This window comes from Dreissena polymorpha, chromosome 2, assembly GCF_020536995.1.
Source record: "Dreissena polymorpha isolate Duluth1 chromosome 2, UMN_Dpol_1.0, whole genome shotgun sequence".
NCBI lineage: Eukaryota > Metazoa > Mollusca > Bivalvia > Myida > Dreissenidae > Dreissena > Dreissena polymorpha.
Genome location: NC_068356.1, coordinates 96,760,543 through 96,769,716, shown reverse-complemented (window position 1 = coordinate 96,769,716; position 9,174 = coordinate 96,760,543). Strand labels below are relative to the sequence as shown.

The 9,174-nt window shown below is 36.2% G+C and overlaps 1 protein-coding gene across 2 annotated transcripts in view; it reads left to right on the top strand.

Annotated features, from left to right (window-relative positions):
- Nucleotides 1–3,393: 3,393 nt before the first annotated feature.
- The window catches only part of LOC127868138 (calpain-9-like), a 30,580-nt gene continuing 24,799 nt past the window's right edge, over nucleotides 3,394–9,174 (top strand). The window contains exon 1 of one of the 2 annotated variants that reach the window (XM_052409759.1): nucleotides 3,394–3,557. The gene's annotated coding sequence lies outside the window, so the exon portion shown is untranslated. Of the gene's footprint in view, nucleotides 3,558–6,249; nucleotides 6,824–9,174 lie in introns of those variants that run through there. The other variant, XM_052409758.1, reaches the window with a different exon arrangement.

Genomic DNA, 9,174 nt, shown 5'->3' with positions numbered 1-9,174 from the left:
AGAAAAACCTTGTGAACACTGTAGAAGTCACATTTGTTTCCCAATCTTCATGTAACTTTGTCAAAATGTTTGTCTAAATGATATGTTGGATGAGTTAAAAAATGGTTCCGGTCCGTTGAAAAACATGGCCGCCAGGGGGCGGGGCAGTATTCCGAATATGGCTATAGAGAAACCTTGTGAACACTCTAGAAGTCACAATTTTTGCCCAATCATCATGAAACTTGGTCAAAACATTGGTTTCATTGATATCTCGGACGAGTTCGAAAATGGTCCTGATCGGTGAAAAAACATGGCCGCCAGGGGGCGGGGCAGTTTTCCTAATATGGCTATAGTAAAACCTTGTTAACAATCTAGAGGCCACATTTATTGTCCAATCTTCATGAAATTTGGTCGGAAGATTGGTCTCATTTATATCTTGGATGAGTTTGAAAATGGTTACATTTGCTTGCTAAACATGGCTGCCAAGGGGCGGGGCATTTTTCCTTATATGGCTATATATGGCTATAGTAAAACCTTGTGAACACTCTAGAGGCAACATTTATTGTCCAATCTTCATGAAATATGGTCAGAAGATTGGTCTAAATGATATCTTGAATGAGTTCGAAAATGGTTACGTTTGCTTGAAAAACATGGCTGCCAAGGGGCGGGACATTTTTCCTTATATGGCTATATATGGCTATAGTAAAATCTTGTTAACTCTCTAGAGGCCACATTTATTGTCCGATCTTCATGAAACTTGGTCAGAAGATTCATCCTAATAATATCTTGGACGAGTTCAAAAATGATGCTGGTTGGTTGAAAAACATGGCTGCCAGGGGGCGGGACATTTTTCCTTATATGGTTTTAGTAAAACCTTGTTAACACTCTAGAGGCCACATTTATCTTCTGATCTTCATGAAACTTGGTCAGAAGATTTGTCCTAATGATATCTTGGATGAGTTCGAAAATGGTTTCGGTTGCTTAAGAAACATGGCCACCAGGGGGCAGGGCATTTTTCCTAATATGGCTATATATCATGATTTAGTAAAACCTTGTTAACACTCTAGAGGCCACATTTATTGTCCGATCATCATGAAACTTGGTCAGATGATTTGTCCCAATGATATCTTGGATGAGTTCAAAAATGGTTCCGGTTGGTGGAAAAACATTGCCGCCAAGGGGGAGTGGCATTTTTCCTTATATAGCTATAGTTAAACCTTGTTAACACTCTAGAAGCCATATTTATTGTACGATCATCATGAAACTTTGTCAGAAGATTTGTCCCAATGTTATTTTGGACAAGTTCGAAAGTGGTTCCAGTTGCTTGAAAAACATGGCCACCAGTGGGCGGCCACTTTTCCTTATATGGACTAATGAATCTTAATGAAACTTTGTCAGTATATTTGTTTAAATGATATCTTGGACGTGTATGAAAATTGTTCTGGTCTGTTGAAAAACGTGGCTGCCAGGGTACCCTGTTCACTAGTCATGAAAGTTGGTAAGAATATATTGTGTTAATGACATCTTGGGCTGCACAGAACAGGTCAGTTCATTTGAATCTCAGGTGAGCGACTTTGGGCCTTTCAAGCCCTCTTGTTTAATTTTGTCAATTTACCAAACCGTGAAAAGGTCCCCTTAAACTCATCTATTCATTTTACAGTAAAAACTTCAGTGTTCAAATTAAAATATAATTATAAAATAAGATAAAGGAAGATATTAAAATTGAAAAGCTATAATATTTACTATGAAATTAAATTAAAGATCATTTAAAATTATAAATAAAATAAAATAAAAAATAAGAGCTGTCACCATATGATGACTTATGCCCCCTATAAACGCTTAATAGAAATTATGAGCTTTTTTCGAAACCTAAACGCAGATTTCGAAACCTAAACGCGGACCCTAAATTCAAGGTCAAGGTCACAGGGGTAAACATTTTGTGCGTATGGAAAGGCCTTGTCCATATACACATGCATAACAAATATGAAGGTTATATCTCAAGGGACATAGAAGTTATGAACATTTTTCGAAACCTAAACGCAAAGTGTGACGGAAAGACGGACAGACAGACGCACAGACAGACAGACGGACAGTCCGATCACTATATGCCCCCTTTTATGGGGCCATAAAAACACGACTGGAAGATGCAATTCAACCATCCAAATGTTAAAACATCCGCTTCAACGAAATCAACATCCGATCAAGAGGACCTACGAGCTTCACGGCCAACAACTCGCACATGTAACAAGTGAGAAGTACCCAGGAGTCACACTGCACGAATAGCTGCTCTTGAACAGCCATGTTGATGAGGTCTCCAAAAAAGACAACTACTCTATTGCCTTCCTGAAAAGGAATATCTATATGGGATCATTATACTGCTGCAAACTTATCTAAGCTAGAGGCAGTGCAACGCAGAGCTGTCAGATTCGCGAAAGCTATGTTACACCAGGACAAGAAGCAGCATAAGCCAAATGATCTATCTAGGATGGCAATCCCTGTTAATCCGTCGTTCTGACGCCAAACTTGTATTGATTTACAGGATTAGCTACTACCTGATTGAAATACTTTAGCCAGCCTGTACCTCCATCCAGCTACATTGCCCCTTCAGAAAGGGAGAAATATATGCCCCCCCCCTGTCCTTGGACAGCTTCATGACAGGCTTGGTCACTCTGCATTAGACCACAAGCACATTTTTGTTTATAATTTGATTTTATCCTACACGTTTGTTTTCCTTACCACACAAATACCTTGTACAGTCACAGTGTGGCTCGATTGGTCATTGTCGGCTCGAGGACTACTTACATGTACTTACATGTACCTCGGGTACGGTAAATATACTAAAACGTACCCGGGAATATTTCACGCTAAATCGGTCGTTGTCTTCTCTTTGTTTTGAAATTAATTATGTTCACATTTATGTCAATTTTCTGTTAAAAGGCTCTATATTTCGAAACTCATACTCAAAAAGCATGTTGATGCATTGTTTTAAAAAGGGAAGTTTGTTAACTATAAACAATATCGTTTTACGGTAATCAGTAGCGCTTTTTACGACATTGGATTTTGGGCGGGAATACAACTCGGGTACAGTCTAATATCGACCGGGTACGTGTAAGTATATTTACCGTACCCGTGGTTCATGTAAGTATACTTAAGACTATCCGGGGTACATGTAAGTAGTACCCGTGCCGACAATGACCAATCGAGTCACAGTGTGTCGACGCTCCAGAGGAGCCCTGCTCTGTAAGGGAAGAGGAAGAAGGAGAAGAAGAGGAAGAAGAAAAGAAGAAGAAAAAAGATTAAGAAAAAGAAGACGAAGAAACACCATACTTGTTACTATCGGCATCAATTTGCATGTCTTTTGTGGAGAAATGCTCAAAACACAAACTTGATTAAATTCAAATCGAAAGCGGAAGTTTTGAATTAACACATTTGCATGAATAGCATTTTATCATGCTTTAATTAAAATAAAATTCTGTGTATTTGCTCTTGGGGATAGTCTGATAAGACACGCACACGTACCACAAGAGATAAACTAAACAGTCCCGACAATCGGTGCATACAAATAGTGACATTAACAGGTAGGTTGTTGGCATATTACATTTTTTAATGATGTATCCGGTGTCACAGTGCAATACAAACGCAAATCTTATTTGAGAGGATGTCGTATAAGGCAGTAGTTACTTGTAATACGAGAATTTATATCATACTTAAAACCTCAGAAACGCGAGACTTGTTTGTGTTACGTAACATGGAAAAGTGTCCACATAATGTATTTAAACTTAATCAATACTGCATATAACATAACATATAATAAGTCTCGTTCATGGTAATTTTCAAATTAAAAATAATTAAGAAATAATTTTATTGTATCCATTGCCGACTATTTAGCGCTGTAACAAATTGGTTTTTAACTGCATTAAAAATATTTTATTCAAATTTTATTTAATACAAACTAAAAAGCAGCTCTATTTTGGATAAATGCCTACATAAAGTTGAATTATATAATGTAAAGTATTTAATTATAAATCAAATTGGTCGGTTATAAGACGAACTTCATTTATATAGTAGAATGAATAAAACTGTCCGATATGAATAATTAAAATGAAACACGAAATAAATATATAACTAACTTATTATTTTTATGAAAAATAATTGTCCATTTATTATACATGTTCTATTTGATTTATTATTTCTAATATATTCTTATAAAGCATTAATTTTAATAATTTTGGATACGTGAATTAACAAAATAATTCAAGGACGAGCATTCAACGGAGACTGTTACAAACATGAAAGCAGAATACTTAACTATCAATAAATAGAACTATCTAACCATAAAATCTAATATTTTTGGAAATATTAAAAGTGATGTGTAATCTGTGTTACTGACACAACGTTGTGTAATTATTTTTTTTATTTTTTGATAAATCTCAAAGCATACAAAAGAAACACACAAACAAAAAACTAATTATATCTATTATAGTATACCATACTAAAAATTATAAAGGCTATCAAGAAAATACAAAATACAGGTATCGTGTACTGTACCCATTTTATGATTAAGTTACTGATTGTTTTTGTGTGAATGGTTAAGGCGAAATGTTACATGGCACGATACAACTAAATCAGAATAAAGCAACTAATAATCCAGTCGTGAATTTGGTTTGTTTAATTTTAATTTGCTTTATAATACTGTAGGAAAACAATAATGAAAATTATAATATATAATAATCGTTATAGTTTTCTGTCACTCTACATGTGCATTTTCTATAAGGACTGCTTTAATCTTGCATTCTTTTACCTACGCCATTCTGTAAGTCAGTCGTTAGACTCGTTACTACCTTTATACAAGCTCACATACCCCGAGAGCTGGTATTGAACCCGGGAAGCTTAGGTAAGAAGATCGTCTACCAAACACTACGCTCACCGGACATGCACTAACCTTTCATAAACACAGTCAGCCATCGTTTGCACTGCGACGCCCAATGATAGTGACAGATGCAAATTAACCAATTTATGCCTAGAGCGTCTAGAAAAAAAGCATTGGCAAACAGCGTAGACCCAGATGAGACGCCGCATGATGCGGCGTCTCATCAGGTTCTGTGCTATTTGCTTAAAGGAATTTCTGTAAACAATATTTTAAATATAGAAATAAATATACTAAACAGCCCTAATTTTGGAAATAAATTGATCCAATTTAGAAGGATGGGAGTTCTCTGTCAACTAGGCATAAATGGGTTAAACACAGTCAGCAATCGTTTACACTGCGACGCCCCAATTATATTGACAGATGCAAATCAATACTGACATGGGTCCGCCGGAGGCATCTGCGTTAACTGAACGCAGCATCTTGTTTTTGACAAGAAAAGTTACTTCGTAGAGATTTTCTGGTAAGCTTTACACAAAAGACATCATACAACAATAGTGGTTGTCATGCAGTGTAACGATGCGTTTGGTCATATTTTGTGCGGTATGTGTGTTATAAAATAAAATGTTTGTGTACGAATTTTGATAAAGGGACCCCTAATTTTCAACTGTGTGTCACTGTGTGTCACCGTGTGTTGTTGACGTTTGCAAACATTTTTTTGCACGTCATTTTCTGCGTTAATACATAAATTAATACATTCTTGTCATTAAACTTAGATTATTATGCAAATTACCGCCAATATCATGTATTTTATAGGAATGTAAATAGCGCACACAAGAGTGTTTCCACAAATTTCAATAATATTTGAATAATTCTGCAATATTATCCAATCATCACCTGTACTATTTTATGGAAAATATCAGGGCGCTCTCCTATTTGTGAATTTAAATCGAACGGGATACGCTGCATGATTTAAGATGAACGGAAATTCGTCCTCTGAGCCGGGAAGTTTACTCTCCGCTGCAAATTCCGGATTGGTGCATTGTTCGTATGTTTTACCAGCGCTAAATAAATACATTGATAAAAAACAACAGAAACAGAAACAAACATGTGTACGCATATTTGACACATTTGCCGTAAATATCGAGGTTTAAGTTTGTGAAAAGTCTGCTATTAAGAATTACGAAACGCTTTGCATAATTCTCTGTGATCGGAAAACAATTTATTTTAATACTTCTTCGCTATTTACGATTTGAGCGTAACGCTTTATGTTAATTGCACCGAAATTTCGCTCATAAAGTGAAAAGTATTTAACCCATTTTATTGCACAAATTTGCACTACCTCGACACATAAGCTTGCTTTTAAAGCTTTTGTATGCTATCGATCCTTTATACTACTCGTTTGAGAGTTAAATCATGTAAATATGACAAGCGTGGTAGCTAGTAAATAGCTGGCTTGAAAAACAACTTTACATCACTAGTTTTTAGTTTTCAAAACGCTGGGATAAGCCATGCGTGTCACTGCGGGTTTATAAGTTATATGTCGCTGGTTAGTAAAGATAGTTTTTAGGTGTAATGTATTACCTATATAATGGGATAAAATGAGAATTTGTTTGTTGTGCACATTCCAGCTGTGAACTTGAATCAATTGGATGCACCAAAGAACTCTGCCAGCAAGGGGTATTTGATGATTCTCGATAGCGGAAATCAGTGAAATAGATGTGATGTGAATGCGAAATTATATTTATGTTGTAAAATCATCTGTTTTGCACGTTCTATTATAAGCATTAATGCACGGTGTTCTAGATTATTCAAGAAATCAACGAACAGTGGAAAAAGATCAGCTTTCTTTTAGTAGATCTATAAAGAGAAAGAAACTGTGGATATCGAGTGACGCGGACCGAAAGTACGGATCTGATAACAGACGTTTAGGCGCATGTTCTCTGATAAAACATGTGATATCGATTTCGAATAGAGGTAAGATCTTAACGGGTTCGGAGTGAGTCCAAAATGAGAAACTAGACGTAGGGGTTAAAATTTGGGACGAGCGTAATGCATTAGAGCGAGACGAAATACATATATATCAAAACGCTGATAGCATTGCTGTTATAAGACTATTAACAAGACTTATAAAAGTTACTTATAACCACCATATCCCTCCTTATTCACTACGCACCGTTGTTTTGTTTAATGCACCGTAACGATACACGCTTCGTATGAGAAATTCGTACTATATGAAGAGGAAACAGTCGCGACTATTGTGTTTGTTTGACATTTCTTTACTTCGAACAGTTTGTGTGATATAATACTTACAAAATACAGAGGTATATACTACTGCAGGATGAACTAAAAACTATAAAAGCACGAGTTTTCGCTCTCAAGCACAACTTTTCACGCAAATGGAGATTTTTGTTGATATTAAAAAACTTATGAAGACGTATGCCCAAATATTAATTTTAACAATCAATATATTGCACAATATTGACATAATAGGTATGTGTCTTATACCGCGCTTCCGTATACCATTCCTATCTACCTATGCAAGTTTCAAGTTAATACCTCTAACAGGGTGCATGATCAACGGGGTTTTCAGGTGTTTACACACGGGCTGCACAGAATGTAAACGCACCGTTAAGAACTTGATTTTTGCAAATACCTCAAGTTATTGAAATACAATTGAAAAAATATTTAGTGCGTTAAAGACAGTTTTTTTTTTTGCAATTTGTGCCGATATCTTAAGGTTAAAGAATAAATCCTTGAATACGTCTGAAATCGATGACAAAATGTCACGTTGAGTGAAGCATAACCACGTACAATGAATGCAGTGCAAACGGAATTTGTTAACAAGAACACAGGGTTATTAAAAATGTTATTCTCGTGTATTTCACATTGCCATGAGCAGCATAAAATCTGTCTTTTATGCACCAGTTGAAATTCTTAAAAAAAAATGTTTTAAAGTGTGATTTGAAAAAGCAACATTTACCGGTGTGTTTACATCCATCAACGTTTAATAGTGAAACTCCCAAAGTCACGTGATCATGCATCCTGCTAATACTCATCCTGATTTGGCTTGAATAAACTGCACGTCCACACACTGTTTGCTATCTACCTATTACGTTTTAAGTTGATATTATTGTTTGAAATATATGCCCTTGGCATAATTTAAATATTGTTTGCAAGGGTATAACAGTAAACTATTAAAGCAAGAGTTATGGCTCATGTTTTCTACACACACCCTCAATGAGATCTACCTATCTTCTATGCACTTTCAGGATTATACCTTTAATAGTATACTAGCTGTGTCCAGAACAAACAGTTTCGCATCCGGCTGGCCAATTATACAACCTGAATCCAAAACAACCTCTCTCACAATTCTGTTGTGCTGAGTTATACTGACAATATATTTGAGCCGCGCTCTGTGGACAGGGGTTTAATGCACGTGCATACAGTGCCATCCACAGTGCCTCTGTGCAGTCCGCACAGGCTAATCAGGGACGACACTTTCCTGCTCAACTCGATTTTTGCTAGGAAGAGACTTTTAGAAAACGAAAAATACCATAAGGCGAAAAGTGTCTTCCCAGATTAGCTTGTTTGGACTGCACAGGCTAATCTGGAACGACACTTTACGCACATGCAAAAAAACCCTTGCACGGTCCATATATTAGTAATCTAAAATTACACGAGTCAAAAGGTAAACAGAAGTCAAAGGAAGGCCCTCCTTAATAATTACTAGTGCAGTGCCTAAATCCGCATTATTTGGAACGCATTTAAACAAAATTTTAAAATGGAGTGAACTGATCGGCCTCCACCCCCACCGCAAGTCAGGTTTAGTGCGCCTTTTCTGGATTTTTTTTGTATATTTCGACTCATTGGTTTGGTTTCTCAATCTGCATTAACAAAAATATAAACTCGCATCGCATTTAACGCCCTATAGGGTCCTAAATGGTGACATCTTCAGCCTATAAATTAAATAACGAAGTGGGAAGTTAAGTTGGTTCAAAGTGTTATTTCTGTGTGAGAAGGCTAGATTGTACGCATTGACGTGGTATTTGCATGTTCAACTGCAGGTCCATGTATTGAGTTACAAGGAAACTAATTTTACACATTGTACAGTGCAACACGTTTGCATAACTACTATGAATTAAGTCATTATATATTGCAGCATGCTTAGGTATTGATTTGTCCTATACATCTTGGATGTTATGTGTAAAGCATTCATATGGATGTTTAAATACCTTACAACCAGGCTAAAACATCTGGTAAAGCTGTCCAACTTCAGTATTTTTTTCGCCCGCGATACGTTTACTCGCAAAACTTGTGAGCATTAG